Below are 9923 nucleotides of genomic sequence, written 5' to 3'. Positions count from 1 at the left end.
TTCCTCGGGTCTCAACACCCTCTTTGCGCTCAAGGGGCAAAGTGTGCTTCTCGGTTGCCATCCCTAGGCTCTCGGATGCCTCCGCTCATCGGCGTAGCGCCAGTCGGGCGCTTCTTTGCTTGCCTTGCAAGCTTACGGCGTGGATCGTTCTTGCATCTCGGAAGCTTCCGGCGGGTCCTCTTTTTGCAGCCTAGTCCTAGGCCACATCGGGAGCTCTGCTCTCCAGCCGTCCGTTCTCAGGGACCAAGGCTTCTTCTCTGCATCGTTACGTCCTTAGGTCTTGAAGAGAGGCTTCTTGCCGCATCCCTCGCCCTGGTTTTGACCGTAGCTTCTTACAACTGGCTATCACGGTCCATTCTTTTCTGGGGTTGCCATAGAGCTTCTGTGCCCGGGCGTCACGCCCTGTAGGTCATCTTGTTGGGCAGCCTCTGCGGTCCGGGAGTCGTTCCTCTCGCTGAGAGTTTTCTCTCACTTGTGATTTGTGTTGTTTGTAGCATTCTGTGTAGCGTTGATCCCTGTGCGTGTGTGTCTTGGGCATGGAGCTGCTCTGCCCGGGGCTGTCGAGTCCAGGGTTAGGCGGAATAGCAATACAAGTGTACGGTTAGTGTGTCAGTATGGCCAGTCTGGAATTGTTTGGCTCTCGCTCGGCATCTGGCTGACTTGTTTAATTATTTTGGGGGTTTTTTTCAGATGCAGAGAGAGAGGAAGCGCACCAAAGAGCAGCACAGGAGGGGAGCAGAGCGCCATAAGGAGGTGGGTCGGCCAGTGGAGTCGGAGGGAAGATGTGTCTGGTGCCTACATGACTCCATTCAGATTTGTGTGTGGCTTTTATTTTGAAGGTGCAAAGGTGGATATGGACCCCGTAGGACACAGACACGGGAGGTGACTCGGGCCAGGTGAGCGGCGACTAGCGGGCTGAAGTACAGCAGTTATTTTTCTGGTGTTGCATTGCTGTTTAAGATACAGGGATCCTTTGTTTGTGTTTTCTAGGTGGGGCGCAAGGACGGCAGCCCAAAACGACGGAGGCCAGGTGAGCAAGCGGCTGAGGTCAAGGAGGGGGAGGTAGGAATCGGTGCGGGCAAGCCGCAGTTTTGGGCAGTGTCTGAGCAGGTGCCTCTCGCTTGATTTTTGGCAGGTGCCGCAGGGAGCCTCGGAGGGGCGAAGCCACGTGCCGACGAGCAGTCAGAGAAGGTGAGGCGCTTGTCAGTGTCTAATAGCAAAGCAGTATAAGGCAACTTGTTTGAGCATTTCCCTCTGGTTTTGCAGGCGCTGCGTGGCCACCTTTTGGACCGGATGTCCGTTTGAGGTGAGCTGGAGGAACGGCGAGGGCGGTTGTGGGAGCGGTGACTTCTGACAAACGTAGGAGTAATTTTGTGTCTCTTGGCGTCTTAGGTGCCACGAGGGATGACTGCTGCAGGGGTCAGTCTCTGGACCGAGCAGGTGAGCGGAAAGACACGGTGCTTCTGAGGAGAGGGGGGCGTTGTGGGCAAGGTTGGTGTTGACCGGTGCGATGCTGACTGACGGCACTGCTTTGGTGTGGTTTTTTGTTTGTTTTTCCTGTAGATGAAGAAGAGGCTCCGGGCAACTGCCGGAAGATCCCAGTTAGCCGATGTGCTATGCACGTATTGTTTGTTGCGGATGGTTTGAGATCCCCGGCCGTCTGCGAGCTAAATTGAGGGACCGTGGCCGGGGAGGGGTCAAGTTTGGGGGTTGCAGGGGAGGGGTTTTATGGTTAGCATAGGGGAGAGGGCTGTCTGGGAGGAGTCCTATTTAGGCAGGCAAAGGGAGCGGGTTGCTCATCAGCTTGATGCTACACCAGGCAGGGCAGTTCCAGCCTGTGTTTGCGGTGTTGTGTGTCTTGTCCTGTGTGTCTCAGCCCTTCCTCGGGTCTCAACACCCTCTTTGCGCTCAAGGGGCAAAGTGTGCTTCTCGGTTGCCATCCCTAGGCTCTCAGATGCCTCCGCTCATCAGCGTAGCGCCAGTCGGGCGCTTCTTTGCTTGCCCTGCAAGCTTACGGCGTGGATCGTTCTTGCATCTCGGAAGCTTCCGGCGGGTCCTCTTTTTGCAGCCTAGTCCTAGGCCGCATCGGGAGCTCTGCTCTCCAGCCGTCCGTTCTCAGGGACCAAGGCTTCTTCTCTGCATCGTTACGTCCTTAGGTCTTGAAGAGAGGCTTCTTGCCGCATCCCTCGCCCTGGTTTTGACCGTAGCTTCTTACAACTGGCTATCACGGTCCATTCTTTTCTGGGGTTGCCATAGAGCTTCTGCGCCCAGGCGTCACGCCCTGTAGGTCATCTTGTTGGGCAGCCTCTGCGGTCCGGGAGTCGTTCCTCTCGCTGAGAGTTTTCTCTCACTTGTGATTTGTGTTGTTTGTAGCATTCTGTGTAGCGTTGATCCCCGTGCGTGTGTGTCTTGGGCGTGGAGCTGCTCTGCCCGGGGCTGTCGAGTCCAGGGTTAGGCGGAATAGCAATAGAAGTGTACGGTTAGTGTGTCAGTATGGCCAGCCTGGAATTGTTTGGCTCTCGCTCGGCATCTGGCTGACTTGTTTAAATATTTTGGGGTTTTTTTTTTTCAGATGCAGAGAGAGAGGAAGCGCACCAAAGAGCAGCACAGGAGGGGAGCAGAGCGCCATAAGGAGGTGGGTCGGCCAGTGGAGTCGGAGGGAAGATGTGGCTGGTGCCTATATGACTCCCTTCAGATTTTTTTATTTTGAAGGTGCAAAGGTGGATATGGACCCCGTAGGACACAGACACGGGAGGTGACTCGGGCCAGGTGAGCGGCGACTAGCGGGCTGAAGTACAGCAGTTATTTTTCTGGTGTTGCATTGCTGTTTAAGATACAGGGATCCTTTGTTTGTGTTTTCTAGGTGGGGCGCAAGGACGGCAGCCCAAAACGACGGAGGCCAGGTGAGCAAGCGGCTGAGGTCAAGGAGGGGGAGGTAGGAATCGGTGCGGGCAAGCCGCAGTTTTGGGCAGTGTCTGAGCAGGTGCCTCTCGCTTGATTTTTGGCAGGTGCCGCAGGGAGCCTCGGAGGGGCGAAGCCACGTGCCGACGAGCAGTCAGAGAAGGTGAGGCGCTTGTCAGTGTCTAATAGCAAAGCAGTATAAGGCAACTTGTTTGAGCATTTCCCTCTGGTTTTGCAGGCGCTGCGTGGCCACCTTTTGGACCGGATGTCCGTTTGAGGTGAGCTGGAGGAACGGCGAGGGCGGTTGTGGGAGCGGTGACTTCTGACAAACGTAGGAGTAATTTTGTGTCTCTTGGCGTCTTAGGTGCCACGAGGGATGACGGCTGCAGGGGTCAGTCTCTGGACCGAGCAGGTGAGCGGAAAGACACGGTGCTTCTGAGGAGAGGGGGGTGTTGTGGGCAAGTTTGGTGTTGACCGGTGCGATGCTGACTGACAACAATGTTTTGTTTGTTTTGGTGATGTGTTTACTCTAGGTGAAGAGGGTCCAGACGACTGCCGGAAGATCCCAGTTAGCCGATGCACAATGTGCATGTTGTTTGTTGTGGATGGATTCAGATCCTCGGCCCTCTGAAAGCTAAGTTGAGGGACCGGGGCCAGGGAGGGAGCGGGCCGAGGAGGGGGCAAGTTCGGGGGTCGCAGGGGAGATGTGTTGCGGTTAGCGTAGAGGCAAGAGCTGTCTGGCAGCGGTCCCCTAGGGTGGGCAAAGGGAGCGGGTTACTTGTCAACACAATACTAGGCTGTGTTGGGCAGGGCAGTTCCAGCCTGTGTCTGTGGTATGTTTGTAGTGTGTCTTGTCCTGTGTGTCTCAGCCCTTCCTCGCGTCTCAACACCCTCTTTGCGCTCAAAGGGCACGGCATGCTTCTCGGGCGCCATCCCTAGGCTCTCAAACGCCTGTATTCATCGGTGTAGCGCCAACGGGGCGCTTCTTTTGCTTGCCCTGCAAGCTTACGGCGTGGATTGTTCTTGCGTGTCGGAAGCTTCCGGCGGGTCCTCTTTTTGCAGCCTAGTCCTAGGCCGCAGCGGGAGCTCTGCTCTCCAGCCGTCCGTTCTCAGGGACCGAGGCTTCTTCTCTGCGTCGTTACGTCCTTAGGTCTTGAAGAGAGGCTTCTTGCCGCATCCCTCGCCCTGGTTTTGACCGTAGCTTCTTACAACTGGCTATCACGGTCCATTCTTTTCTGGGGTTGCCATAGAGCTTCTGCGCCCGGGCGTCACGCCCTGTAGGTTGCCTTGCATGGCAGCCTCTGCGGTCCGGGAGTCGTTCCTCTCGCTGAGAGTTTTCTCTCACTTGTGATTTGTGTTGTTTGTAGCATTCTGTGTAGCGTTGATCCCCGTGCGTGTGTGTCTTGGGCGTGGAGCTGCTCTGCCCGGGGCTGTCAAGTCCAGGGTTGGGTGGAATAGCAAGAAGAGGGTCCAGTTAGTGTGTCAGTATGGCCAGCCTGGAATTGTTTGGCTCTCGCTCGGCATCTGGCTGACTTGTTTAATTATTTTGGTTTTTTTTTTTTTCAGATGCAGAGAGAGAGGAAGCGCACCAAAGAGCAGCACAGGAGGGGAGCAGAGCGCCGTAAGGAGGTGGGTCGGTCATTTGAGGTGAGCTCGAGGAATGGCGAGGGCGATTGTGGGAGCGCTGACTTCTGACAAACATAGGAGTAATTTTGTGTCTCTTGGCGTCTTAGGTGCTGCAAGTGAGGACAGCTGCAGGGTCCATCCCTGGACCGAGCAGGTGAGCAGAAAGACACGGCGCTTCTGAGGAAGGGGGTGTCATGGGAGAGGTTGGTGTTGGCCGGTTGATGCAACGCTGACTGACAGTGCTGTTTTGTGTTCTGTTTTCTATTGTAGCTGATGAAGAGGCACCGGGCAATTGCAGGAACATCCCAGTTAGCCAATGCGCAGTGGTGATGTTTTTGTTGCTGATGGATTCGGATCCCCGGCCCTCGGAAAGCTAAGTTGAGGGACCGTGGCCGGGGAGGGAGCGAGTTTGGGGGTTGTGGTGGAGGGGTTTTATGGCTAGCGCCGGGGCGAGGGCTGTCTGGGAGCAGTTCCCCTTGGCTGGGCAAAGGGAGCGGGTTACATGTCACCACGATGCTAGACCGGGCAGGGCAGTTGCAGCCTGTGTTATGTCTGCGTGTCTCGTCCTGTGTGTCTTAGCCCTTCCTCGGGTCTCAACGCCCTCTTTGCGCTCGAGGGGCACGGCACGCTTCTCGGGCGCCGTCCCTAGGCTCTCGAACGCCGGTACTTGTCAGCGTACCGCCAATCGGGCGCTTCTTTTCTCGCATAGCGAGCTTACGGCGTGGATCATTCTTGCGTGTCGGAAGTTTCTGGAGGGTCCTGTATTTGCAGCGCTATACTAAGCTGCGTCCGGAGCTCTGCTCTCCAGCTATCCATTTTCAGGGACTGGGTCTTCCTCCCTGCATCCTTACCTCCTTAGGTCTTGAAGACGGGCTTCTTGCTGCCCCCATCATCTCGGTTTTGACAGTAACTTCTTATAACGGGCCATTTACGGTCAATTCTCTTCTGGGGTTGCCATAGAGCTTCCTCACCCGGGCGTCGTGCCCTATAGGTCGCCTTGTTAGGCAGCCTCTCCGGTCCGGGAGTCATTCCTCTCGCTAAGAGTGTTCTCTCGTTTGTGAGTCGCGTTGTTTGTAGCGTTCTGTGTAGCGTCTGTCTCTGTGCGTGGTGTGTGTGTGTGTGGAGCTGCTCTGCCCAGGGCTGTCGAGTCGGGGATAGGCGGAATAGCAATAGGAGCGTACGGTTAGCGTGCCGATACGGCCCGTCCGGAATTGTTTGGCTCTCACTCGGCATCTGGGTGACTTGTTTGATAACTCGGTGTGACTTTTCCAGATGCAGACTGGCTAGATGCCCACCGACGAGCGGCAGAGGAGGAGAGCAGAGCGCCGTAAGAAGGTAGGTCCGGACAAGTTTGGGAGTTGCAGGGGATGGCTTTTAAAGTTAGCGTACGGGAGAGGGCTGTCCGGGAGCGGTCGCCTTCGGGTAGGCAAAGGGCACGGGTTACTCGTCGGCACCGTGCTAGACCGCGCCGGGCAGGGCGCTTTCAGCCCGCGTGCGGTTGTGTCGTGCAGGTTGCGTTGTCTGTCTTATGCTGTACGCCGCAACTCCCTCAGGTCTCGATGCCTCCGCTGCTTTTTGTGATCACCAGGTACCTTATTAGATCTCATGAGTCTTGAATATCTGTGCTCATTGGTATTGAGCTCATCAAGCCAGTTTCTCTCTTGTAGTTACAGCTTAAAGCATAGCTCTGTTTGGCGTGTATTGTGTCGTAGATGTTTCTGAGCGGACGTCTATTGCGGCGCCCAGCCGGGCGCTGCCAGCAGCTCCTCCGAGCGTTACGTTTGCCCCGAGTTCTTTTCTCAGGTTTCATTCCCCACGTTTTTAAAGGCCTTAGATCTTAAAACCCGGCCTCTGATGCATCTGTCATTTCAGTTTTGACAGCCTCTTTCTCTCGCCGGCCAAGGCCGTCGCCTCTTTCCCGGGGCCGCTATAAAGCACCCGCAATGTTGCGGTGCCATAGGGCTTCCTTGCCAGTCTTACCTTTGTCACGGTAGCCGTTCTTGCTCGCGGCCTTCTCGTGTCTCACGGTCGCGTTTGCGGAGTCTGTGCGCCATGTCGGGGTCGGAGCCGCTCCCCCCAGGGCTGTAGCAATGTTAAAGACAGGGGTAGCATAGCTTTGTGGCGTGGCGGTAAAACATTGGCGTGACCGGATTCTTTTGGTGAAGACGCTACAGTCCATCTCTGGGCAAGTATCTGTAGACAGCTGTCACAGTTTCATTGCATTGGCGGGGGTCAGAAGCTGTACTCTGGCCTTCTGGGAGCAGCAGTTTGTGCGGTAGTTGAGTGGGTTCAATCTCACATGTGCCTTAGTTGGTATATTTGGGGTTCGGTGTATCTCTCCTCTGTTTGTTTTAGCTCTAGTTAGAAGGCTTATGCAGAAAAGATGACAGACCTTTCGGTCTCATCAAGCTACCGGTCAGCGGCCACCGCCTTACTTTGCACAGTTTGTTTGGGTTTGTCAGAGGCCGAGCGACAAGCCGTGCGTCACAGGCCCCCCGGAAGAGGCGAGAGGAGCGCCGGACAAAGGCGGGCCGGCGTCCGACGTCAGCGGATCGGCGTGTCGGCGACTCCGCCTAGTTCACGCTTTTCCGGTTGTATTTTCTAGGCGCGAATCGATGCGCGAACGGGATATCCGCACCGGAGCGAACTTAAGCGAGGCGAGCGATGACCGGTGCGCTGACGTAGCAGTTTTCTGAGGTGTCGTATTATAGACGTAGCTAAAATCACATCCCGTCCTTTGAGTTTTGCAGGTGGCGGTCAGGCCTCGGCACGGCAGGCCGAAGAATCCGACTCCGAGCGGCCGAGGAAAAGGGACGGGCGAGAGGAAGGCGTTTCCAAGGAGGGCTTCGTCGCAGCGGAGGTCGACGCCGGGCGGCACGTCGGCGACCGGCGACGCTCTGTCTCGTGAGGGATGAAGCGGAACCCGGCGGATGGGGGAGCGTCCCGGTTAGATGACCTTTTCCCCATGAGAAGGGAATCTGGATTCTGCCCTCTGAAAGGTAATTTAAGGGGCAAAAATGGTGGTTGGGGGCAGGGCCAGCAGGGGTTTAACGTCAGGGTAGCAGAGGGCTATTTAGTCTGCCTCGAGTCTAGGGACAGATAGGGGTCCCGGGTCCATCGTGCCGGATGTAAACATTCTGGCCTCTCTCAGCGTTGCAGCGTCATTTCCGTGATCTGTGCTTTTTCATGTGTACGGCGCCTTACGGCAGGTCTCTAGGTTCAGCCGCACGCGCTCGGCGAGCATCCGCGGGGTCCGCGACGCCTCGTCGCTTCGGAATACGGCCCGTCGAGCGTTTCTCGTCTCGCGATCGGAGCTTAAAGCGCACCTCGCATCGCAGATGTTTCTGCGAGGTGGCCTTTGCGGAGGTGGTCCGTGCCGGACTCACAGTCGTGCTCTAGAAACTTCCGCCTCAATTGAAGTTTGATACCATCTTTCATCCCTGTATGCTGTGGGATGCCGGACTAGTCTAGTCTTGTTGGTGCCAAATACAGGGCCATTTTGACCCAGCAGAAGGGGCCTGGGGGAGTCCAGCTTGGGCGAGAGCAGGGATCGAGCAACTTGCTTATCTTGCACCGATAAGCACCGGACCTGAACAGGGGCAGGAGATGAGCAATTTGTTCATCTTAACAAGATGCGGCGTGTGACGGGTGTACTCCTTAATCAACTAAGTGACGCCTGGGGTGAGGGGGAGCCTCCTTCGCAGCTCGGCCTTACTTTGGTAAAACTAAACAGACCACCGCTCCTCTGTACCGAACACGTTTGTTCTCCGCCACTTCCCCCCCCCCAGCCCCGACCAACTGCACAACAAGCCTTGTTAAGGGCCAATCGGCACACAATACCTGACTTAGTCCCACCTCGCCAAAAGTATAAATCTGGCATTCAGAATCCTCTTTTTTGAGGACGAGAACTCCAACTATCCGGACGGGTCGACGGGCCCGGACCTCTCTCTCTCCTCCCCAAGCAGGGACGCCTCTTTGGTAAGACTTGCGCCTCCGATTATGTCGGATGTTACCCTGGGAAAACTATCAATAACAAAAGCGCTGAACTATTAACTTGAGCTCAAAATTGTTGCAGTAAGTGCATTTATCAACGGCAGTTCCAAACTTTTTATATCTGTCGCCTCAATAAACTACCTATTTTTCTTTTCAACTTTGCGAAACTGTTTCAGTGAAAGTCCTTAGTGGGGCTCTGACAGGCAAACGTTGACTCTGATATGTGGCTACACACATAATCCTTTAGATGTAAACCGTTGACCAAGTCTGGGACTAAGACTGGACCTAGCCGCACCTAGGCTCCTCTCTGCGAAGGAGTTTAGAAAGCAAGGGGGTCCTTTCTGAACCTCGTGACTCAACGGGAGGGCCTCCCTCAGCCACACATCAGACTCGTACCCTTTCGCGCGACATATGCTTAGAGGCTTGTGTCTTAAAGCCTAGCTTCTCACACCCCCCCCCCCCCCCGTTGTTCTGGTGTTGTATTGCCTTGCTGCAATTTGTGTTGGTTTTGACCACCGTCTGAGACGTCTTGTTTTGTAGAGCTTTGCGTTGTATTGCCTTGCGCAGCCCTGTCTTTGGCTGGGTATTGCGTCGCGCCACTCTGTATTCGTATTGCTTGCCAACGGAGACCGCCTCGCGTTACGTGGGCCCGCGCTCCGCCTCGCCTTGCGCCGCTCTGCCTCACGTTACGTGGGCCCGTGCCCTGCCTTGCCCTGCGCCGCTCTGCCTTGCCGCTGCCTGCCAATGGAGACTGTCTTGTGTTCAGCGACCCGGTCCTCTGTATAGCGTTGCGCGGCTCTGTCTTTGTACTGCCTGCCAATGGAGACTGTCTTGTGTTCAGCGACCCGGTCCTCTGTATAGCGTTGCGCGGCTCTGTCTTTGTACTGCCTGCCAATGGAGACTGTCTTGTGTTCAGCGACCCGGTCCTCTGTATAGCGTTGCGCGGCTCTGTCTTCGGCTCTGTATAGCGTTGCGCGGCTCTGTCTTTGTACTGCCCGCCAATGGAGACTGTCTTGTGTTTAGCGACCCGGTCCTCTGTGTTGCGTTGCGCGGCTCTGTATTGCGTTGCGTGGCCCTGTATTTGTATTGCCTGCCATTTGAGACTGTCCAGTGTTACATAGCACTGTGTTCATGCATGCTTTCTATTTGGTTGTATATTGCATCGCAGTGCTTGGCGTTGCCTGGTGTTCGGTATGGCTCTTGTTGCATTTGGGTGGTTGGGCATTACAGAGCTGGCATAGAGAGCGGCCCCAGCCCAGGATGGTAATCTGTCAGTACAGTCAGTTGGGGCGGAGGTCGTACGGGCCGTTTTGCGAGGCAGAGGGTAGTTGTCGGCCAGCCGGCCCTAGAGCCCTTCCGTTGTGGTTTTCAAGTGCCACGGCACGGTTTGGATTCCCGCACGA

The 9923-nt window shown here is 55.9% G+C and overlaps 2 long non-coding RNA genes across 2 annotated transcripts; both read left to right on the top strand.

Moving 5' to 3' along the window:
* The first annotated feature begins 699 nt into the window (after positions 1 to 699).
* Positions 700 to 1031, top strand: LOC129201287 (uncharacterized). The gene is made up of 3 exons (XR_008575363.1): positions 700 to 753; positions 840 to 896; positions 991 to 1031. It is a non-coding gene; the product is annotated as an uncharacterized LOC129201287 (long non-coding RNA).
* Positions 1032 to 2577: 1546 nt separating this feature from the next.
* Positions 2578 to 2904, top strand: LOC129201288 (uncharacterized). The gene is made up of 3 exons (XR_008575364.1): positions 2578 to 2635; positions 2713 to 2769; positions 2864 to 2904. It is a non-coding gene; the product is annotated as an uncharacterized LOC129201288 (long non-coding RNA).
* The last annotated feature ends 7019 nt before the right edge of the window (positions 2905 to 9923 follow it).

Source organism: Grus americana, unplaced genomic scaffold, assembly GCF_028858705.1.
Source record: "Grus americana isolate bGruAme1 unplaced genomic scaffold, bGruAme1.mat scaffold_906, whole genome shotgun sequence".
Lineage (NCBI taxonomy): Eukaryota > Metazoa > Chordata > Aves > Gruiformes > Gruidae > Grus > Grus americana.
This window is presented reverse-complemented; position numbering and strand designations above follow the sequence as displayed.